Here is a 25605-nt window from a genome sequence, read left to right on the forward strand (position 1 = left end):
ATGCAAATTAAAAACCACAATGAGATATCACCTTATCCCAGCTGGGATGGCTTTTATTAGAATGTCCAAAACAATAGATGCTGGCATGGATGCAGAGAGAAAGGAACACTTATACACTGTTGGTGGGACTGCAAATTAGTACAACCTCTATGGAAAATAGTTTGGAGATTCTTTGAAGAACTAAAAGTAGCCCTACCGTTCAATCCGGCAATCTCATTATTCGATATTTGCCCAAAGGAAAAGAAGACTTTTTTATCAAAAAGACACCTGCACTTGAATGTTCATTGAAGCACAGTTCACAATTGCAAAGATGTGGAATCACTTCAAGTGCCCATCTATTCATAATTAGATTAATAAAATGTGGCATATGTATACCATGGAGTACTACTCAGCCATAAAATAGGTGGATTAATACCTTTTACAACAATCTGGATGAAACTGGAGATTATCCTCCTAATGAACTATCTGAAGAATGGAAAAACAAACACCACATGTACTCACTATTAAATTGGAAATAGCTGATTAGCACACGTGCACAGAGGGAAGTAAAAATCAGTGGAAAGCAACCAGGGGGTAGGGGGAGAAGGGGAGGGGAATAAACTAACTTAATGAGTACTATGAACAATGTAACCTAAAACATTTGTACCCCCTTAACATTTTGAAATAAAAAAAAAATTTCCTACTGCTATAATAATAAGAATAATCCTCACTTTTAATATTAACTTTTAGCAGCATTTGGTTATATAAATCATTGCTTTTTCAAAGTATCCATTTTTGAACTACATGTTCTCACACACTCTTTCAAGAATGCCACTACTGTTAATATTTTTTACTGCTTTTCTACAGATTCCCTTCTGAGTTAACTGTCTTAGTCTCATGTTATTATAAAAAATATATTCCTTGAAGTTTTGTGAAAATCCTTCTATTAATACAAACCTCACATTCTCTGCTTTTTCTATGATGCCTTCCCTTCCCATAGCTTAAATAGCACCATTTTGCTCTTAATATTAAAACATTTCTTCCAGTTTCATAGTCTCATCATAGAGCTCTTAAACCCTATAAAATGACTATGTACTGACTATTTCTTGTGTGATACATTATACTCAACATTATATTTATATCTCAGTTAATTTTCCAACAACTTTATAAAGTAATTCTTATTTATTTCACTATTTTATTTTTTTTTCTTAATCCATTTTATTTTTTATGGTGTATAAATACTATGTGGTGCCTCCAGCTAGAAGCTTAGTCCTCTGGCCTGGAGTCTCTCATGTATATCTTTACAATAGTCAGTGAATTCATGATAGAGAGACATGCTGAACATGGTCTCTTTCCAGAGGTTGGTTGAAAGATAGCTGTAGGTCTTGGAGATGACATCAAAGGTAGCCTTGGAAAAGTTGTTCAAGGTGATAGTGAAGCTCCTTGCTGTCATCCATACTGGCCATCAGGAGCAGTTTCTGGGTACAGGGCCTTAGATGATGCTACTGCCCTGGAGACTGGAATGGGATGTACCAGAACAGAGGTATAGCAGCTGGTCACCTTGCAAGAAATGATGTGGGAGTTGGTGACCCTGTTCTTCCAGGAGCCTCACCACAAGGGGATGATGGAGCTAATACCCATGGATGAGGATGGCTACCTCCTTGAAGCATCAAGCACCCAAACCAGCATGGGCATTGTTAGTCCCTAAGGCAATATGCCTTGACCCTGGTCTGCTGACCAATGAGAATGATTTTGCAGGACATAATCTTCAGTCCTTAAGGGATACCACCAGGAAAAAGTCAATGGCCTTAGACTCCTTGATGGGCAGAGAAGAGATAGATCTCCTCCAAGGACAGATAATTGATGTCCTTGCCCAGGCATCCCAGTATGGTAACCAAAGCTATGGCAGAAGCCACCCTGGACTCCCATTCTAGGGCCTCCATCAGCATTGTCCACCATGTGATGTTTTCTCAAAGAGGAAGCTTCAGTATTTGTCTTTTAAATGAGAAAAGACAGTTATAAGGAAATTGTGTAATTATCTTAGAATTACAGGTCAGCCAAAAGAGAGCTGAACTTTGATTAGACACAGGAAAGTCTGATTCCAAAGCTCTGTTCTCTGACTCACTCTTTTAGATTTCACTAGAATGTGTACATACTGCTCGCTTCTACATAGATGACCCATGATTCTAGATTACTCAAAGATAAAAGGTCCATGTGTGTATTCCTTTCTTCTCCTCTTCAAATTGCAATACTTGTTTGTTTATTTGTTTTTAATCATAATCCTTTTTTTTCTGGTAAAGGGCATCATAATATATCCAGGTACCCAAAGTCACAAACCTGAGAATATATTCCTCTCTGTTTCTCTCTTAGTTCATCTACAGTAACCTACCAAATCTTTTTGACTTAACAACCTATAAGTCTCTCAAATCTGACCCCTCTTCACATTTTGTCTTATATCATAAAAATATCACTTTAAAAAATTTCTGTATGACCTTCCCATATCTTTTCACTGCCTCTATTCTTTCTCTAACCCAATCTTGATATCCTATATCAACCATCATAGCAAAAGTGCTAATTTTAAATTGTAATGTATAATTCCATACCTAAAATAATTCCATAATATGCTCTTATTCTTAGGATAAAATCAAAAATTTAACACAGGAATTGCAAAGCTTTTATCTGCTTGCTTCTACAGATTGACTCTAGGCACACGTTCTCTTATTATCTCCTCTAGCCTTCTGAGTTATTATTGTGTTTAATCCTTCCCACATGGGATCCTTGTTTTGCATCGGGATTTTGCATATGTTCTTATCATTCTATTGATAGACATACCCTCTTGCTTCCTTCTTTCTTCTGCTAATTTCTGCTTTGCCATCAGCTACTAGTGTATCCTTAGTTGAGAATATGCATGACATCCCATAGCTATGTGCTTCTGAAATGTTTGATTCTTTGATACAATATCTGCTTTACTCATAGTTGGAACGCCAGTGCCTGACATGGTGTTTGTGAAATAGTAAACGTACTAGATGTTCAATAAATGTATAAACTGTTTATAGATTTTCTCTTCTCTTTGTTTTGTTTTGTTGATATTTTCTTCTTTTTTTTTTTTTTTTTTTTGAGACAGAGTCTCACTCTGTTGCCCAGGCTAGAGTGAGTGCTGTGGTGTCAGCCCAGCTCACAGCAACCTCAAACTCCTGGGCTCAAGTGATCCTCCTGTCTCAGCCTCCCAAGTAGCTGGGACTACAGGCATGCACCACCATGCCCGGCTAATTTTTTCTATATATATTTTTAGCTGTCCATATAATTTCTTTCTATTTTTAGTAGAGATGGGGTCTCGCTCTTGCTCAGGCTGGTCTCGAACTCCTGAGCTCAAATGATCCGCCCACCTCGGCCTCCCAGAGAGCTAGGATTACAGGCGTGAGCCACCGCGCCCGGCCCTGTTTTGTTGATATTTTCAAGCATAATGTAATAAGGACATTTGTACACTGGGCATTTGGATCTCGAGGCAACGTTTTACCTTTTCAGTGCCTGATTTTTCTCTTGGAAACTAAGATCATGATCATTAAATTATTTTGTAGTAAAGACACAATTTTAATCAGCACCAGCTCCTCAATTTACCTGTTCATTTCCACACTTTCAAGTGGAATCAGGAGATATTTGCTTTGCAATAAAATGTATAAAATTTACTATCTTAAAAGCCAAATGTATTTTATTAATATATAAAGTCAATTTGGATATTAAGAGCCTGGATATGTTTTTTTCTCTTAAGATTCTTCTGAATTAATATTTACTTTTTGCTTAGAGACACTTAGAAGATAGATCAATTAACAAAAGAGAAATCATGCCCCCTCTTGAAATCCTTAAAAATGGATATAATTTAGAAAATATTGCAAAGGATATTAGGGTTTTTTTTTTTTTTTCTTTTTCCACCAAATAGAGTGACATGGCAAGCCACAAAATGGAGTTGAGGAGAGTATGACTAGGTTGTAGCGAGGGATTTTTATCCTTTGATTTTCATATTATTTTATATTATTGCTGTCAACTGAAAAGATGTTAGGTACATGTGCTAAAAATGTCCTCTCAGTGATTACAGAATTATCCAAATCAACCATTATTGTTATATGTATGACAGTAAAACAAATATATAACATGAATAAATTAATAAAGTAGAAAATATGGATTCCAGGATTTTACATAATCTGGTATACTAATAAAATTTTAAAATTAAATAGGAGCACAAACTTTCTCCTTAACGGAGGCTTATTTCTTTCTATAACATAGCATTGTAATTATGAAATAAAAATAAATCAAGATTATGCTAATAGAAACAATTTATTTTTCATCAAAGGAACATAAAAAATTTCTCAACTACATCTTTCACTTTGGGTAAAGACACATATTTCCAGAGCTAATAAATAAATCTAACATTATCACAGAGTTGACACCATTTATTGTTTAAGACAAGTACTCATGTTTTTTAAATATGGCATTGGTAACATGGCATGTGATAACCAATGACTAAAAATAGCTTTTAAAAATCACCATGATAACACTAATATCTCTTTATCAGTAGTACAAGTATTTAGAATTGCTCTTGTTAAAAAAAAAATGCTTTTCACAGTCTCCCTTGCTTTACTATTATCTTTTAATCCTGCTCTTTAATTCTATATCGGATTGTGTGATACTTTGCAGCATGTATCTTTACTGTCTCCTTAATGCCTTGTAAATAATTGGTATTTAGGAAGTGATTACTTGAATGAATGAACACATTATTGTTCTTCTTCATAATCAGTGACATATATATCAATATACACCCTTAGAAATTTGGAAGAGTTTATGTCCATAGTTGAGAAAGCAGCTTAATCAGCTGTATGCTGATTAAAACTGTGCTCTTGTTTTCAGAAACCTATGATTTAATGAATCTACCAGCATACATACACTTCCGTGGACTTGAAAGAAGATGATTTTTTTTTTAATGGAAAAGGTTTACGGCTGATTATTTCAGCAAAACAAAACAATGTTGCCTCTGTAGGAGGATATATCAACTCTTTGAATTATAGAATAAATTCTGTTAGTGCTATTCTTTGTATAAGTATATATTAGTTAGCTTAGGCTACCATATCAAAATAACATAGACTAGGTGTCTTAAAAAAAAAATTTATTTACTCACAATTATGGAGGATAGACGTTCAAGATGAAGGTGCTGTCAAATTTCTATAACAGTTCTCTTCCTTTTTGCTGTGTCCACGTGGCCTCTTCTATGTATGCATGTGGAGAGACAGAGATCTCTGGTGGCTTTTCTTTTATTTCCTTTTTTCTTTGGTGCATGTTAGAAACACATTTATTTATTTATTTATTTCAGAATATTATGGGGGTACAAAAGTTTTGGTTACATGTATTGCTTTTGTACAGTTTGAATCAATGTTATAAGTGTGCCCTGTACATTGAGGTTCCATCCTTATGACATTATTAAACCTTTATTACCTCTGTATGGGACCTGTCTCCAAATATAGTCACATAGAAGATTAGGGCTTCAACATATGAATTTTGGGAGAACACAATTCAGTCCATACAAGATATCTTACTGATGCAGATCCAAAGAATATTTCTTAGTTATTCAAGCCATTAGAGGATTTTAAAACCTTGTTTAAAAGGCATCAGTGACCAGGTTAAAAAAAAGTAAGAGAGGAAGGTAAAATATTGGTATATATGCTGATGAAATTTAGTATGTAAATCAAATAATATATGTATACATGTACATTTTTAAATCTCATTATATGCTAAAATAATATGTAGTTTTACGTCATTTCTTTAAGTGAAAGCTCAGTTTTTCCCAACTTTTCCCAATTCATCTTGAGAATCACTTTTCTTCACCATCATGAACACTGGGAAAACACCAGTAATGATTAATCTTCAGCTTTAGTAGATATTAGTTTGGAATATTATGCATCTAAGTAGTAATTCTACTGATATATTCCACTTAAATAACTGCAGTTCGTGTGTGGAGTTCAAATGTTCTTCACTTTATCACTAGCATATAAGTCTACTAATGGATATTTTAAGGGAATCATTCCAGATTTAACATAGGCAATTGCAGTGTGAAGAGAACATCATTTCATTTAGTTTCTTGAATGCTGTAGTTATGCATATAAAATATATATGAAACAAAATTAATATCAAGGCATATTAAACCTCAAAAGAAGCTAACTTATTTATTAAAATGCTAATAACTCATTTTTAATTAAATATCTAATACTAAATAAATTGAATTTTGTAAGACATAGAGTTTAATCTAATGATGACAAACTGCCTTTGTTGATGTACAGGACTGGTGGTGAAAAATATCTCTACCTTGTAAACTTGAGCAAGTTATTTAATGGGCCATTATTTTCCCTTCTCTAAATTGTGTATAACAATACTTATGTCAAAGATCTGTTATGAAGACACACTGAGATAATGGATGCATGCTGTCTTTCGTAATGCTGGATAAGATTATAGTTGGAGAGTGCCTTCTGGTAGGTCTTGTTTGTTTATTAGTTTGTTTTTGTGTTTCAGAGATTATATTCTATTAATAAAAGAGGTAATCAATTTCATTGAAAGCCAGTTGTCCAAAATATACACAATTGCTAGTCCCATATATAACTGCCATATATAATATGTACCACTCACATTCTGCATAGTAGAATATAAGGAGAATTTTGACTATATTCAGAGACCAAAGGAAAGCTTTAAGAGAAGAAAGAACTAAAATGGAGCCAAATATCAAATAACTAAGGCATTGAACGAAGAATAAATGGCAAGATAAAGTTCATGAAGAATGCACCATCAAACAGAAAGCACATTTTTCTCCTAGTTTATTTTAGAATAATAGTCTTTGGAAACTTTCCGTGGCATATTGGATATAAATAATTTTAGAAAATGAATTAAATTAGAGTTAATTCTAGATTATTGGCTCCTGCATGTTCTTTTTTCTGACATAGATGTCTACTGCAAACAGACCTGTGGTCTAGGCAATAAGCATAACTGCTGAAAAATCTAGATATAAGTTTGGCTCAGATAAAAATGAGTAATACTAAGGGCATATAAAAAACCTGAAGGAGACATTAACCTATGCAGAGTATTGCGTATGTCAAAATAACAGACATTTACTAGTGATTTAAATAAAACATAATTTCAAAGTTAAATGTAGATTTATGTATGAAAAAAATTGCACACTTCCTTCAAAGTTAGGACAAATTTTTATTATTTAATATAAGCCCTTTTCATAAAGTGATTACTTTGAATTATGGTTTGCAAAGTACTGAATGTACTAGCAATTTGGATGTCACCAAATTTTGAAGGTGTGTTTGACTGAAAAAGGGCAGGTTTAGACAAGTGTTACTAGATTCAATTTCCTTGGTTACAGTTATGTTGTACTTTTCACTATGTCATTTGGAATTTATCATCTCTGTTTTATATTCTCTATATTATCTTACTATCTCATGTTATACCAATATAGCCTCTTTAGTATTTTATTTTCTCATTTGAAAACTACTGGACAAGAGCTTATTGAGAGAAATGAACATAGAAGTTAACTTCAAATTTGGAGGCATTAACTTTTGACAGATTCAAATGATTGTCACTCAATATTAAATCATTCTTTGTATGAATATGTATGCTACTTTACACATGTGATATTTGAATACTAAATATCCTCACATGTGTTTTAAAAATATTTAGCACAATATACTGCTTTATCAAATATGTGAATAGAGAGGAAAAATACCATCCTTTTAATATCACTCTCCCAAATCATAGCTAGATTGATTGACCAATATTAATATAGATATATACACTTTTTTAAAAAATTGGCTCACATTTAGAGTCTGTTAATTGGTGGAAAAGATAGTAATCATTGGTTTTAAAACATAGTACATTTATTATAAAGACTTCTAATTTAAATTGTCTATCTTTGGAGAAATAAAATACCATTAAGGTGTTAACATAATCATCATATGAACTTAAAAAATCCAGAAATTAATTGAAATCATGTTAGTGCAATTTAATTTTAAAGTATATATTTATTATCTACTGGTTGGTTTTCAAAAGAATGTAATATTAAGCTTTACGGGCTCTGTTTCTTAAGCTCTTTTCTTACTGGATTTGAAAATGAAATTCCTTTTAGCTGAGCACCTTTGATCTGTCTTACACAGTTTGGCTTTTTTTCCTAATTACAAACCTTGCACAAACGAACCAATTTGTTTGTTCCAAGCACTGTGTGATTATCTTTCTCCAACATGTGCACAGACACAGCCAGGGCATACAAAGGCTGATAAATGAGCCATTTATTTGATATGGTAATAGTCAGATTTATCAGAGGCCACCTATTGACTGCTCTACAGATGTATTAATCACTAAGCTTTTGCTGAAACTCCACAAGGTGACAAATAACTAAGCCTTTTCTAAAAATGTCTATTCTCTTCATTATGTAAAACAACTGAAATATTGATGAATTTTGACTCTTGGACACCAAATGTAAGCCCTTATAAATCACAGGACATTACTTTGTATGGCTATATAGAGATATTTATTTTAATTTAATATTATACTTTGTAGAATAAACTAATTATTGTATTTTAAGCATTTTCATTCTTATCTTCTAATTTCATATCTTAAAAAGTTGTAAGTTTCATTTGACTTGATCTTTGTTTCTATGTGGACAACAATATCCCTAAATAATTTCTCAACATTCATTATATTCATTGGCTAATAATTGCACAAATAGAAATTTTTTTGTAAATCAGTTTCAAAAAACTTTTAACTTTTAAAAATTGGGCAGTAAAATCCTCAAATAAAGGGAATCAGGATGGCTAAATAGGTCTTCCTAAGAGATGCAAAGGGAGGATAAACTTGAACCCAAAAATGATTCTTTAATAGTTCTGGCCAGCCTGTAAATATATTGTGACATATTTTACTGGAGGTGTAGAGAAATTAAAGGGGGGGGGGCAATATTTCAGGTACAAGTAAGTCAAAAATTAAATATTAGAAATAACTTTTATTAAAAGTCCTTAGGCATTTTATAAAATACTTAAGATTCATCTCCCCATAATCTACAATTTCATTTTTCATAGACTACAACTCATTCTTTCTTCAGAAATTCAAAAATATCCAGTCTACTCTGAAAAATGATTTAACTGTCAACACTCACACTCTTTCTGTGCTCCAGGCCTGTATTTGAATGTGCACTGATTCATTAATGCATAGACTGGAAAATAGGCCATGTTCTCTATGTCTTACATGTGGAGGTTTATAAAGAACGATAGTTTTAATATTTTATTATTTGTCTTCTTCCCCTTCCAGATTTTATGATGTCAATAGAAATGAATATAGATTTAATTTCATGAAATCCAAATTATTTTACAACTACTTACCATGAACACATAGTTACAGTGAGATAGTTCATGAATATTTTTTCTCTATACTAAATAGAATAAATAATATTAATGCAGTTATTCAAAATGAGTTATCAGATATCCACATGTCAGATACAGAGTGATAGAATTTTTAAAGTGACATGCAAAGTTTTAAATGTAATCTAAATATTTTCCACTTTTATTTTCTAAATATATCAGTCCTAATAGCCATATGTGGGTGAAAATGGCCACAAGTTTTTTGACAACCTTCCCATTGAGAAATGGCATCTATATCCCCTTCCTCTTGAATGTGGGCTGGTCCATGATTACTTTGACAAATAGAGAATAGCGTGAATGATAGTAAGCTAGATTCATATTTAGCATTTAGAAGGACTATTAGCTTCTGCCTAAATCACTTGGATGGAGTCTTAAGTTTTGAGGAAGAAGTCTGAATTTTCTGCCAAGAGGTCATGTAAAGCGTTTCTGAGACTAAGTAGAGAAAGATAAAGTGGTTTAGCTAAGTCTAGCCTTTCAGGCATCTCTGCCAAGTTGCAAGGCGTGTAAGCAAAACCATTTTATATTATCCAGAGCAATCTAGTTGCCAGCTGAATAACATCCAGTGACAGCAATTGACACCAATTGGAACTGAAAAATCACTAAGCAGAGGCCTGCCCTCTTTTTTGACTAACAAAAACCGTGAGCTATATTAAATTGCTTGATGGTTTTAAGGCACCAGATTTCAAGGTAGTTTGTCATTTAGTCATAACTGAGAATCTGCTAACAAAGGTGGCTTACTGTCATAAGAAAAAGCTAAATGATGTAACACTATCTTCAGGACAGGATAGCAGGGAAAAGGTGGAAGATTCTCATGGAGACTGTTAGTAAATGCTGAAAAAACTTGAGTAGGAAATTAGGAAAAATGGAAGAGTCTAGAAGATACTGTTGGTGAGGGCTTAACTGACAATGAAAAAACTGTTAACTAGTAAGTGCAGAAAAAAGGACCCTATATATGCAATAGTGTAGTTTAGCACCACTGTCCCCTGTAGTAGTGTGGAATGCTGAAAGGCATTTAATAGACTCATAAGGTCTAGCTGGGAGAATTCCCACGTAAAATCCATAATGTACCAAATGGCTTCTTATAGCTGCCTGTGATAAGATGTGAAAATAAGGAGATTAATGAAACATAACTCATATTTTAAAAGAATTTAGAAAATATAAATGAGCCAGGGCTTACTAGGCTTAAACATAAAACTCTTACAAAATATGTCCCTCCCAGCAAAATAATCTTGTTGAGAAACATCATTTTTAAGACGTCAAAAAGATGATAGAACCTGTGGCTATACCAGAAGTTGGCAAACTATGCTTCATGGTATGGCCATGCATTTTTATAAATAATTTTAATAGGACATAGTCATGTCCATTTGTTTACGTATTACTTTGGCTGCTGTTGTGCTACAACAGTCAAGTTGAAGAGCTGTATCAGAGACCATATGGCTTACAAGCCTAAAATTTTTACTTATCTGGACCTTTAAGAAAAAGTTTGACTGCTCTAGCTAGAAAATAAACCTTCACGGATTCCAAGAGTGAATCTCATGCCCTCCGAGTTTCTAAGAAGCTTAAGGACATAGTTGAATTAGAATCTCCCCAAAGAATCAACAGAAAGAAGGGTGGCCTTAAAGAGATTTGTAGTTGTAGCTTTTCTCTAAGTAATTAAACCTTGATATAATTCACAAGAAACTCACAGCACTTTTTAAGTAATTATATTGATATAATCACCATCAGTTTGGACTAAAGGAGGGACAATAAAAAATGAAAAGAAAACTTTTATGGATAGGGGTCAGGCCAAAAATTTAGAGAAAATATAAACGTCAGGTCTGGCTAGGTCCAAAAACAAGTCTCTTTTGCCTTCCCTGTTCCTTCCAGAAAAATAACCTCTGAAAGAAACATTGTTTTTGTTTTTAAGACATAAAAAAAGACAATGGATATCTCTGTTGTAAACATGAGCTATTACTTATGGAAAAGACAGGATGAAGGAGGAATCAAGAACCCACTGGGAAAAGTGGAGCCATAGGGAAGCACTTCCAGAAAACCAAACTGGGCCTTGGCAAATCGACTGATGACATATGTTCAGTTAGATTGCAGAATTGTTAAGTGACATTTTTTCCCAAGGGCATGCACCTTCTGGGAACTCAACTGAAATTTTGAGGTGTTTTCCCATATCCATCTTCATTGGCAAAGCATGAACTATGGACTACCCCACCCTGCATGACACAGCTGCTGAAATATCTGCTAAGAATGTAGCTTTCCTCTTTTTGACTGCTGCTGAACTTCTTATCTTCCTCTGGGCTTGTGAGCATTGGTCTCTAAGCAGACCAATATTTGAGCAGAATTTATATTCAAAGTTTTGAGCTCCTTCTATGAAATCCTTCCTCTCTGGGATTTTACTATTTACATCCAAGCTGCTTAGACCTACCCAACTCTGATCTCTGCCTGTTGAGCCCAGTGTGACCACTGCTTCTTGCATGGACTTTACCCCTAAGTGAATTTGGAAACTTTACTTACAGAAAAAAATGATTTGAGAAATTCCTTCAGGGAAAAATACACCTCTGTGCTTCTCTTCTTTTGAGAACTAGAGTCCTTCAAAGCTCATTGATTTATCTCCAGTGTCTACCAGCTTTTGTAATTGTTCACTGTAAGATGGTTAGTAAAATACAAACTGTTTTATCATGGTCAGGAGCATTAAATTGTATTTATATTTTTAATTAACAACCCATGCAACAACAACAGCAACAATGACAAAATTGCTTTTCTGATTTGAAATGGAAGAAGCAAGTTTTCAGAACAGGATAGAATGTCTGGTACAACTCCAGATACAAAGCATTTAATTTATTATGCTACATGCCTCTACATTAATTTTTCAAGAAAATTCACATACTAGTATTGCATCAACTGAATAACATTTTTAAAATAATTCATGGCACATAGCAACATATATTCTAAAGGTGTTAAATGTTAATAAATAAAGAAAATAACACAGTACTGGAAAAAGATATAAATGAAAGACAAATATTGAAAGATTTTTACAAGTTCATCTAAAAATACTTACTATATAATAAAATTTAATTCATAAATATAAAAAATCCAGTTAAACATATTATGAGATATAATAAATCCAAATAATATACTTAAAATATGAACAACTCTTTCAAATCTGTAAAAAAAAAATTCTGACAGCCTAATAATAAAATAAATAGAGTAATAGGCAGATCAGACTCAATGTACTAAGAATTCAGAGAAACAAATAATTCCATACACTGTTGTGAAGATTATAGTTGGGATTTTATTATACTTGTAAGTAGTAATTTGCTAACCAAAATTATACAACTGGTATACCTTATTTAAAGGCAGATATGAAATATGTAATAACATCTGTATCTGGGCCAGGAGGTAATTCATATCGGATATCATAGTTTATATATTTGTAATATTTAAAATAAATAGGACATGCATCTTAATATTAATATAATTATGTGAGAAGAGTGTTAGAAGAGAAATACCTATGTTAGTTTGCTATGGTTTTTAACATATACAATTATAAAAATATTATCTCATATAAGTTCTTCATATTTATGCTAGTCAATCAAAGAAGAAATCTTAATGGATTTTAATTAGAAACAGATTACACATTAAATTTGTCCTAATTGTTTTTATATTAGTGCATGGCCTTTTATATATAATATCATAGAATAAATTAGTGGGGACAAATAGTGTCCTGAAGACCTAGGATCTAGCATTTCAGCTCACCAGGTGGCTGCTCTTGTAATCTAGCTATGGATTTTGAGTATCATCCTCCTTTAGAGTAAAATCCTCCTTTAGAGAAGAAAATCAGAATGTTATTGCCTATTGTGATAACTTCATTTAGACCTTCAGAGATAAGTTTCATTTTATTTCACAAATAAAATTGATAAGTAGTAGTATTTAACTGAAAGATAAAGCTTTGATTATTGCATGCTACTCCAAAAAGATGATATGATGATTAGTTAAAATAATCCATTTAATATTAAGATAACATATTTCAAATTGGAAATTTCCTATCTTTTCAAGTAAATTTTTAGTATATTCAGAAATTTTATTCACATCCTTATTTTTTGTTAGTGCACAGAGCAGACAGCTTGCTAATAGGCCTCCATTATAGAACAAAAGTCTGTAGAAAGGGCAAAAATACACTACTCAAACTGAAAATTATCAGTTTGGTGATTGGCTAGAAGAGCTAATAGAATACTAGTATCTGTTAATATATGAGGTTTGTTCCCTTCTTTAGTGGAAAGTAATATGATTCCTATTGCCAAGAAGAGGAAATTAGGACAACTATTTTTGTTGGACTAATCCTCCTTGTAATAGGAACTGATAGAATTCTAATACAAAGAAGCTCAAAAATGTCAGTTAATTTATGGTAGGTTCTCTTATTGAACAGAAATTATGTTATTCTCATTTAATCTTTTTATCTTATTCTGACCAAAAGTGGGACTGAGATCTTCTTTTTTGTTGTTGTTTTTATTTTTCAGTAACCTCAAATGCCTGATATACAATTGAAGACTCAAAAGATAGAAAACATGTTTAGACTTTTTGGTCTTATAAATTTTTACAACTCTCTTTACTCATTCCCTGGAAATACTACTTTAGAATGGGCATTTGCCCCGGTTTCCTGATAGTAAATTCATAAATCATCCATTTATTAAAAAAAACCTGAAGTACAAATATTGTTGTCAAAACTTCTCCTGTTATTAATAAAATAGAATTTATATAGGTTGCCTCTCTGTTGCTCCTCTATAGTATCTGACTCATTGTAATGTATGTAAATTATTTTATATAGCATATGCTTTCATAAAAATGTATGTGTAACTCATATTTGGGTGAATTTGATGATAATGAATTATAGAAAATTTATAGAAAAATTGTTAATCTATATAAAATTCTAAAGATAAAGTGTCAGATTTATAAAGGGAAAACAAGAATCTCCTAGCTTTTCCATTGATTTAAGTATCAATTTTGAGTATCTAGTTTGGATGCTATTTTTTATAAATAAAAATACAAAGGCCAAGGAAACCCAATATAATTTTGATGAAGAATAAAAAGTTAGTGGACTTGTAATATTATGATACTGTGAAACTACAGTAACTAAGGTAGTTATGTTATTGGTACAAGGATAGACAAAAAGAATAGAAGTAACTCAATGTAAACCAGCAATCTAGGCAGTGTTGAAATAGTGTATCATCCCAATTGTCTGTTTCATTATGGAAGCTGACCTTAGTCATTAACCATGTCCAAAGACAGCTACTGGGCCTCTAACCATGATTCTTAGATCATGGATGATGCCACAGAAGTGCCATGTCAGACATCTGTGGCATGGATTGGACACAAGACCTCAAAATATACCAGGATATGAGCTGGTGATTCCATAGTCATATGTGCCTATCTGGAAGAATACTGCTGGGTCCAAGTGTTTGTCATTATGGTCCAGCTCCAGATATTGCCAAATGAAAAAGGTAATACTACCTTAAGTATGCAGTCTAAGAGCTCCAGCTTGGCTATTTGGCTGTACTCCAGAAAAGAATGGACAATAAAAGAAATTCTATACCTTATTCTGCTACTTTCTTCATACTTCAGCAGATCTAATCTGTATTTTTTAGGCCATTGGCCTTTGGTTGACCATATCCCATTTTTATTTTCAATTTCTCGTGAGCATATAAAATACAATAAAAATGAATTATTAGGAAAATGCCCACAACATATAAAAATATTTTTATTATTAGACTGAACTGACTTATAATTACTCTGTCAAATTGCTATAACATTTTATAAAAGCTTACAATCAATTTCTGTACTTACCTTTCTACTGTACTGGGTTAGAAGTATAGAAGGATTGGTAGGCAGGCTATGGTCCTAGTGGAGTGTATGAGTTTTAAATGTAAGTGTTGACATATTTTATATATTTAATACTCTTAGTTAATATAATCTTTGGTGATCAGTATTGTATTGTATACTTTAAAAAATTTTCACTGTATCCAATCTTGCAATTCTATTTTTAGGATTCATTACATTGATATGAAGATGAATGCATATAGATTTTTGTCCATTATACTGTGGATCCTAATGTACAGTATTTTATATTGGGATTTGGATAAATAAATCAACTGTATAATATTTTCTCTACAAATTGCATTGCCATATCATTAAAAAATATGGAAGTTAGAAAAAAATAGCCAGTCGTGGTGGAACACACCTGTAGTCCCAGCTACTTAGGAGGCTTAACACTGCCCTTGTAGAGTTAGCATTCTACTGTGGAAGACAGTAATAAATAAGTTAGTTAAATATGTTGAATGTTACATAGTGATTCTTGTTACTAAGAATAAAAAATAAGTTAGAAAATAGAGGTTTAAAACGTTGAGAAATGGGGTTGGTAATTTTGATAAGGCATTCAGGAAAAGAAGTTCCTCTCTGAGAGGAAACCATATGGAAAAGATTCACTCTTACCCTTCTGTATCTGGTCAGAGATCCCGCATTTGTAAATACTACCAGTCAGTGACCCTAACCAGACAATTGACTTGCTAGAAGTGAATAAATCTGAGATAAGTGAAACTCCACTTTGATTTCTCTTCTCCCTGTTTCTCTTTCTCCCCTCCCCTCAATTTCTCCTCCCTCCTCTCTCTCTTTCTCTCTCTCTCAACATTTCAGAACAGTTATACTAGTTCTATTAAAGTATAATTCTAGGTATGGTCCCACCTTTTTCTCAACCATGAATCACCAAAAATTCATTGTTACATTATTATAGTAACGATTCATATGGCTTTTTATGAAACCACTAGATGAAAATTTCAATATTAATTTTTGTTGTTTATAATTTTAAATCTTATACTTCTTATTTTTTTCCATACTCAGTTGAGATCTTCTCTGTCATTTTCTCACTATGTTAGTATCTGAAAACAGTTTACCCTCTAAGCAATTTACAACAGTGTGGATGAGCAATTCCTGATCTGACAGCCTTGTTGTATATTATACCTATTTATTTGCAAAGAGGCATGAGTGGTTCATTATCCATGAAATCATAATAAAAATATATTTATGGTGTGTCACACTGTACCTCATACTGAAGTATTCACTCTCTGAAAAGCACTATATTCAATGTTTCTTCCTGTTAGAAGCTTATGATCTAAAACAATTCTTCAAGCCACAAGGGAGAACTAAGCTCAAACTTTATATAAAGGATGTGCACTACATAAAATACAGTGACAAAAAAAAAAAAAGGCCAAGCTGTCAACACTCACTCAGTTTACAAGAAGCTCAGGCTTATGTGTGATGTGGATGATTGCCTGGGAGGTCCAGAGTCAGTATTATGTGGATTAGGAATTAGTGTTGTATTTGATTAAAATAAACTCTAATTTCTACTAAAGTAAATGTGGTAGACTGAAAATTCACCTTCCTCCCAAAAAAGTTACTTATGTCTTAATACCTAGAATCTGTGAGTGCTACCTAATGTGAAAAAAAATGACTTTGCAGATGTGATTATTGCCTGGATTACCCAAGTGGGTTCTAAATGTAATCACAGTTGTTCTTATAGAGGGAATCATAGAGGAGTTTTTTTTTTTTATTGTATATATTTAACATGTACAATATGATGTTTTGATATGCACATACACAACAAAATGATTACTATAGTAAGCTAATTAACATATTAATCATCTTACATTGTTACTTTTTTTGTGTGTCTGGTAAGAGCCCCTAAAATCTACTGTCTTAGCAAATTTCCAGTGTACTATAGAATATTACAGTAATCCATTGGTATTTGCAGGGGACTGCCTGCAGTACATTGCTCAGATTCCAAAATCTAACGCTCAAGTCCTTTCTCTGAAGTGGTACAGTATTTGCATATAACCTACACACATCCTCCCATATTCTTTAAGTTATCTTCAGGTTACTTATTATACCTAATAAAATGCCTACACATGACTTCAATTGTGTGGATTCAATGTAGTATTCAATGCAGCAGCAAATTCAAGTTTTGCTTTTTGGAACTTTGTGGATTTTTTTTTCCCTGAAGATTTTTGATCCACAATTGCTTGAATCAATGAATGTGGAATCCACGAATACAGATGCCTGACTGTGTTAACTATAGTCCTCATGCTGTACATTTGCTATCTAGCCTTATTCATTCATCCTACATAACTTCAACTTTGTACTCTTTAACTTACATCTTCCCGTTATAGCCATCTCTCTGGTAACCACTCTTCCGCTCTCTTTTTCTATGCTTTTTACTTTTTTTTTTTTTTAATTCTACATTTGAGGCAGACAAGAAGGCAATATGACCACAGAAGCAGAGATTAGACTGAATAAGAATACCTGCAGTGACTAGAGCCTGGAAGAGGGAGCCAATGAATGAATTCTCCATCAGAGATGCTGAAGGCAGTACAGTCCTGCTAATACCTTGATTTTAGCTTCACAAGATTTATTTTTGGCTTCCAGCCTTGTGACAGAGCAAAACTCTGTTGCTTTAAGCCACCAAGTTTTTAGTAATTTTTTACAACAGCTGTAGGAAACTAATACAGTAGATATGCCCTGAAGCATCAAAGTTGAAATCAATGTTTTAAATAAATTAGCTATGACAATCTGATCATATTTGAATTAAGAAATGAACTGGCATACATCCATATGAAGCTTTCTCCTTTAAAATTCTCTTTGCATTTGCATAGGCACAGTTTATTATAATTGTTTTATAATTATAAGAAGGCAAGTAAATAAAGTTTGTTTGGATAAGGAAAAAAAAGAAATGAAACTCCATAAAAGATGAGTATGTTATGCTAGTATGTAAATTTTTCATACCTTGAGGACTCATAAGATAACAAACTGAAATTTTCCCCCTTTGGATTAAGGACTCAGTGCACTAATAATTTTATAAACCATATTTTGATGTGTATCAGTTTATGAGATACGTTGTAAGTAAAAACAAACCACTTTGTCACTCTGCCTTAAATGATACATGTATATTAATGTTATAAAATATTAACTTTTAATGGAAGATTTTTTCTAATGAGGCCCATGAGATTAATCCAATTTATGGAGAGATCTATTGTTAAGTCATATATTAAATTTTAAAACATGCTTTAAATGTGGTTGAACTAATAGAGAAAAATGAACATACAACATTATTTATTGATAAGAACATGTTTTGGTCTTAACTTGAGAGAATCGTTCAGAATTTTTTTTTTTCTTTTTAAGATTATATATGGCAAGCATACTGTTTTTCCTAATTAAGATCATATTATATTAGAACTGGAAGTGTCCTTAGAAGTGTCCATTTCTTAAATCTTTCATTTTACAAATGAGGAGATTGCAGTGTAGAGAAGATGTGTACCCTCTACCTATTTAATTGATGTGCTGTAGAAAAAAAAAATGGAAAAAATCATAAGAGCATAATATTGAAACTTGAGAGATACAGTTTTAAAGCAACTAAAAATAAAACTCAAAATGAATATAAAAATTCTCTCCCTGGGTCAGGCAGAGTTAGATTTTTGTGGAGATGACAGGATATTATAAATTCTTCAGAGACCTTTCTAATGCTAATGATTCCACACACAGGACATGTTTATTTAGAGATGGTACCTGTTAGGTTTGTTCCAGGTAGGAACCCAAAAAGTGTGTATAGGACAGAATGTGTTAATGGAAAACTGAGGTCTGTGAGACAATAGCCACAGGAGTCTGGAGAGTCCCTGGAGGTTGTAAACCTAACAAACAGCTGCAGCCAGCATTCCTATCCCCACTGATAAGGACAGAACTCTCCCCTCCCTTATCTCTACAGGATGAGACTGACCCAGGGTTCCCAGAAATTGGTTGTTTAAGGAAAAAAAAAAAAAATTATTGCAGTGGCTGTTCTGGCCCAGGTACTCACTCCCCCGCTGAGAAACCCTCTATAAAACCCAAGGCTTTCCCCTCCCTCAGTGTGGATGCTCTTTGGCCTCCACCCATCTGCCCAAAATAAACAGCATTTATTTGCTACACATGAGGCTTCATGTGTCTTTCTCTCTCAGCTCTGGCCCTAACAGTGCCTAAATGGTGTTTAGAAGTAAATAGCAGCTGTGAGGGGAGGCATATCACTTCATTAAATGAAAATGGAGTGACATTAAGTAAAAATTAACCAGAGCTTCATTTCATGAATGCCCCAACTTTTCATGAAGAAATGTTAAATACTGATTGAAAAAGGTAAAAATGCTGCTTTGTACTAGTCCCTACTTCTGTGTGAATTGGAGTAGGTGGGTGCCAACAGGAAAAGGGGACAACTAAGTCTCACTCTCCCTGAGAGACTGAACTATGAGGAGCGGAAACAACCCAGATGTTCATCAGTGATTTTTGCAAAATGGTATAACCATATAATGTAATGCTACTTATCAACTAAAAGGAATATCTTTTGATACATGCAACATGGATGAATCTCAACATGCTAATGCTGATTGAAAGAAGCCAGAACAATGATAACAAAACAGAGAACATACGGTAGAATTCCTTTAGTATAAAAATTCAGATCATGTGAATTAGTCTGGAATGACAAAAAACAGATCAGTGGTTGTCTGGAAATGGGTAGATACAAGGAGAGGTTGGAAGGTGGGACTATGAATGGCATAAGAAACTTTTGGAGTTGATGTATGTTAGTGATCTTAATTGTGGTGATGGTGGCTTCAAGGATACATACATCTATCAAAACTTAACAAATTGTGCACTCCAAACATCTGCAGTTTATTGTCTGTCAATTATACCTCCATAAATCTGTTACATAAAAGGAATTGTAAAAATATTCTGTTTCTTATTTATAGTGCGGTATATCCAAGCTCATTAGCCAACTGAATTGTATGATGCAGATATAAGACATTTCCTTCATCACAGAAAGTTTTATTGGATGGTACAGCTCTAGATGTTGTTGCTATCAAGAAGCTCCCATTATGATATTACTTCCAAGTGTATGATCAACATTTTCAATTTTTCCTGCTTATTCTCTCTAGTTTCCTTGATCCTGCATTTACTTCACCATACTAAAGCCTCTAACATATTAACTCAGTGACACTTACATGTTCCTTGATACCCCCATTTTACTCTTTTTCTCCTACTGTCTTGAATTCTATGCTCCATCATTATAATTACTGACTTGTAAAAATCGTTAACTCTCTTGCTGTTGTTTTATCTTATTAGCCCAGGAAATTATTGACACTTGTTAGATCCATCTTTCTTCCCATATATACATCTGAGGATCTCAAAGAGGTTAGAAACACACACACACATACACATATACAAATGTAATGACTGTTTTCACCTTAAATTCATGAACATTTAAATTAGTGGATCATTAGGACTAATCTGCAATCCTCCCACTTTTTCTGTGTCAGTCCAATCTCGCATTCTCATACATAATTATTTTATCTCTTCTTTTTTCTCTTAAACTCTCCAACACCTCCTTATTCCTCTCACTCTCAGCTGACGCCATTACCTCCTACTTCACTGAGAATACAGAAGTAATCAGGAATAATAAATAAATATTTGCACCATTAAATCTACCATTCTATGCCCCATATTCTGCCTTCCTTCCTTTTACTTAGCTGAAACGTCTGCCTACCTGTTTCGGTCAATCTTTCTCTCTTTACATTTGATAAATAACCTCCTCCTATTGTGCACAATTAAGAATACCACTTCTAGAGTTGCTCAATGTATCTATCTACTCTTAAGAGACTTAAAACTTATTTTTAAGATAATTCTTGTCTCATATGTTTCTTTTATAAATTAATCCTAGGGTAAGATGCAGTTCTATTACAGTTATATGTATTTTGTGTTTAATGTTGGCTCTCTCTTCAAATAGTAAATTTTCATCTTATTCATATATTTCATCAGGAACCAAAGCCAAATACATAAGTCATGTACGGAACTTTAGATTTTGTGTTTAAGCTGCTACAGTGATGACTGACCTATATGTTGTTGAAAACCACGTGTACACCCTTTACAAATTTCACATTCTGGTCTCATGAGGAGTAGATGTTTTGTGAATAATGTGAAGCTGAGTTGCTGCTACAAATTGAAATTATAAACCAAAAATATTTTTCTAGTTAACCCTGAGAAATGCAAATAATAAAAGCATTTCAGCGCTCTGAAATAGAAAAAGTATATCCATCTTAATAAATAATGTATTGACTTTTATTTGGTAATGAGAGTTTTTCTATTTGCTTTAATGCTAGGAAACACAGTAACTCTCCTTTAATTTTTCTGATTTAAACTTTCCCATCTATTTCATGATTAACTTTTTTTCTTTTTAAGCTCTTTCTAAATTATTAAACTATTTTATTGTCCTTTTTATCATATCACTTAATATATTTTTTAAAACTTCTGTTCTCAGACATGATGGAGTAATACATTCTACCTTATTCCTGCCATTAAATGCAAAAAATATGTATAAAATAAAAAATATGGCTACTATAAGAATATTCTGAAAGGTGGATTTAAGAAAAAAAACTTGTTAGACTCATTGAGGACAACCTAGCTGATTGCCTGGAGGTGTTTTTATTTATTTATTTTTAATTTCAGCGTATTATGAGGGTACAAAAGTTTAGGTTACGTATATTGCCCTTGCCCCCCCACCCCGAATCAGAGCTTCAAGCGTGTCCATCTCCTGGACAGTGTGCATCACATTCATTATGTATGTATACACCTGTCCCCTCCCCTCCACATCTGCCCATCATCTGATTAATGTTATTCCTGAATGTGCTCTTAGTTGATGATCAGTGAAACCAATTTGATGGTGAGTACATGTGGTCCTTATTTTTCCATTCTTGGGATACTTCACTTAGTAGAATGGGTTCCAGCTCTATCCAGGAAAATACAAGAGGTGCTATATCCCAATTATTTCTTATAGCCGAGTAGTACTCCATGGTATACATATACCACCAGAAGCTTTTTAATTTGATCAGGTTCCATTTATTTATTGTTTTTGTTGCTGTGATTGCCTTTGGGGTCTTATTCATAAGAGTTTTTCCCACATTTTTTTTTTTTTAATGTTTCAAAAACCTTTATTATACCATAACACTTGATGGATAATTTGACCGAGTATAGATTCATAGATTTAAAATTATGTTATTTCAGATTTAGAAACATTGCTTCATTAACTTCTAACTGCTAATAAGTCTGAATTATTATGAATATTGATCCTTTGAGTATAACTTATTCTCTTTCTGGAATACTATAAGACATTTTCTTCACAAAGCTTCTAAAATTTCAAGCAGTTGTGACTTAGTGTGTTATTTTTCATTCATTTTGTGGAACGCAGTCTATCTAAAATTCTGTTTTCTATATTCTACTATTGGAATTCCTGTTATTTCTATGTTGCATCTCCTACACAATAGTTCTAATTTTCATAGTATTTTTCTCTCTTATTTCCCATTTTTATCTTTTGCAAATTCCTATCAAATTTCCTCAAGTTTATCTCCTAATTTTTTTGTTGATATGTTATTTACTATGCTATTTCTTTTTTTTTTTTTCTTTTTTTTTTCTTTTTTTTTTTTTTTCCTTTTATTTCATCTTGTTATGGGGGATACAGAATTTCAGGTTACATACGTTGCTCCTGTTCCGCCTTTCCCCCCAAGCCAGAGCTCCAGATGTGTCTGTTCCCCAGGTCGTGCGCATTGCACCCATCATGTAGGTATATATCCCTCCCTTCCCCACCCCCTCTTCCCGAGTCAGCACCTTCAAGTGTTACCACTCCCCAAACGGTGCACAATGCACTCATTGTGTAGGCATACCCCCATCCCCTCCCCCGCCCCCCACCTCAGTCTGACATCCAATTGGTGTTGTTCCCAGATGTGTGTTTAGGTGATGATCAGGGGAACCAATTTTCTGGTGAGTACATGTGATGCTTGTTTTTCCATTCTTGGGATACTTCACTTAATATAATGGGTTCCAATTCTCTCCAGGAGAACCATAGAGATGTCGTATCTTCATCATTCCTTATAGCTGAGTAATATTCCATGGTATACATATACCACAGCTTACTAATCCAATCATGTATTGATGGGCATTTGGGTTGCTTCCACATCTTTGCTATTGTGAATTGTGCTGCTATAAACATTCGGGTACATGTGTCTTTGTTAAAGAATGACCTTTTTTCCTTTGGGTATATGCCCAGTAATGGGATTGCTGGGTCAAATGGCAGGTCTACTTGAATCTGTTTAAGATACCTCCATAATGCTTTCCACAGGGGTTGCACTAGTTTGCAGTCCCACCAGCAGTGTATGAGTGTTCCTGTCTCTCCACACCCACGCCAACATGTGTTGTTTTGGGTTTTTTTGATAAAGGCCATTCTCACTGGGGTTAAGTGATATCTCATTGTGGTTTTGATTTGCATTTCTCTGATGATTAGGGATGTTGAGCATTTTTTCATATGTTTGTTAGCCATTCTTATATCTTCTTTCGAGAAGTTTCTATTCATGTCATTTGCCCACTTTTTGATAGGGTTACTTGATTTTTTCTTGCTGATTTTCCTGAGTTCTAAATAGATTGTTGTTATCAGTCCTTTATCTGATGTGTAGTATGCAAAAATTTTTTTCCTATTCTGTAGGTGGTCTGTTTATTCTCTGGACTGTTTCATTTTCTTCTAGAATTCTAATAGTTTTCCACCCTAAGTTTAAGTCTGTTATCCACCGTGATTTGATTTCTGTGAGAGGGGAAAGGTGTGGGTCCTGTTTCAATCTTTTACGTGTGGCTATCCAGTTTTCCCAGCACCATTTATTGAATAAGCATTCTTTTCTCCAGTGTATGTTTTTGTCTTGTCAAACATTAGATGGCTATATGAGGATGGGTTTATATCTGGATTCTCAGTTCTGTTCCACTGGTCTGTGTCCCTGTTCTTGTGCCAATACCAAGCTGATTTAATAACCACAGCCTTGTAGTATAGTTTGAAGTCTGGAGGTGGCTTTTTAATGTTGTTATTGTCATTGTTTTTTTTCTTCTATATGTTGCAGACTGTGTAGTAGAGTGACAACAAATGTGAGCTGCAATTAGGTACAGACCCTCTAAATATAATAGTAAAATAAAATCTTGAAGAAAATCTTGATCTCTCTAAAATACCAGTAAAAAAGGGTGCCTTGAAGAATAGAAGTCTTTGACTATACCTCCTCTACTCCAGAGGCAAACCACAAAAGCAGTCATGCTCCTGTCCTTCCCACAGGGGCAGAGAAAATGGTGGAAAAAAAAAAAATATGTGCAATCCTTATGTGAAGGATGCACAGAACTCTTTGTATAATATTACAATTGTAATACAATTTTTGTATTTACCAGGGGAGTCTAAAAGTATCTCTAATAAAATTTTTTAAAAAGTCAATTTGGAACTCTGTGCATTGGCTCATGTCTGTAATCTTAGCACTTTGGGAGGTCCAGGCAGGAGGATTGCCTGAGCAAGAGTGAGTCTTGTCTCTACAAAAAAAAGAAAAACTTGCCAGGCATAGTGACTGGCACCTGTAGTTCCAGCTACTTGGAAGGCTGAGGCAGGAAATTCACTTTACCTCAGGAGTTTTAGGTTATAGTAAGCTATGATGACACCACTGCCCTCTAGCTCCAGTGACAGAATGAGACCCTGTTTCAAAATAAATAAATAAATAAATGAAATAAAAATAAATTTGGAAAGTAGGTAGGCTTTTGAAATAAATACCTGTAACTGTTGACTATTAATAACTATGAAGAAGTGGATGTGGCTCTGAAGCTAAAATTCAGTGTTACTGGTAACTGCTGAGGCTAATATCTAAGCTAAGGGACATAGTCACAGGTGCAATTTCAGAGACATGAGAGTGTGCTTTGATTCTGAAACGTTGATATTGTCTACATAATGAAAATCTGTTGTTCTAAACTGGCCAGTATTGTGCCTCCACTTTTGGGTAACAAATTTGGGATATTCCTTCTCCATTTCGGATAAATTTGATGAAACTTTGTGTTTCCTTTATCTGCCTTCCACTTATAAATCAAAGGGTGTGTCTTTGAACTAAGATAACTAATGAACCACTCTGGTTTGGGAATTTTATTGTCATGTCAGAGAGGCAAGAACAAAAAAAGAGTTGACGCTGATCCACTGCAATGCAGAAATAATTAAGATGTTATCGATTAATTCCTGCTATCAACTGCCTAAAATTGCTTTGACTTCTGCACTTTCAAAAGTCTG

The sequence above is a fragment of the Eulemur rufifrons genome, chromosome 17 (genome assembly GCF_041146395.1).
Source record: "Eulemur rufifrons isolate Redbay chromosome 17, OSU_ERuf_1, whole genome shotgun sequence".
Classification (NCBI taxonomy): domain Eukaryota; kingdom Metazoa; phylum Chordata; class Mammalia; order Primates; family Lemuridae; genus Eulemur; species Eulemur rufifrons.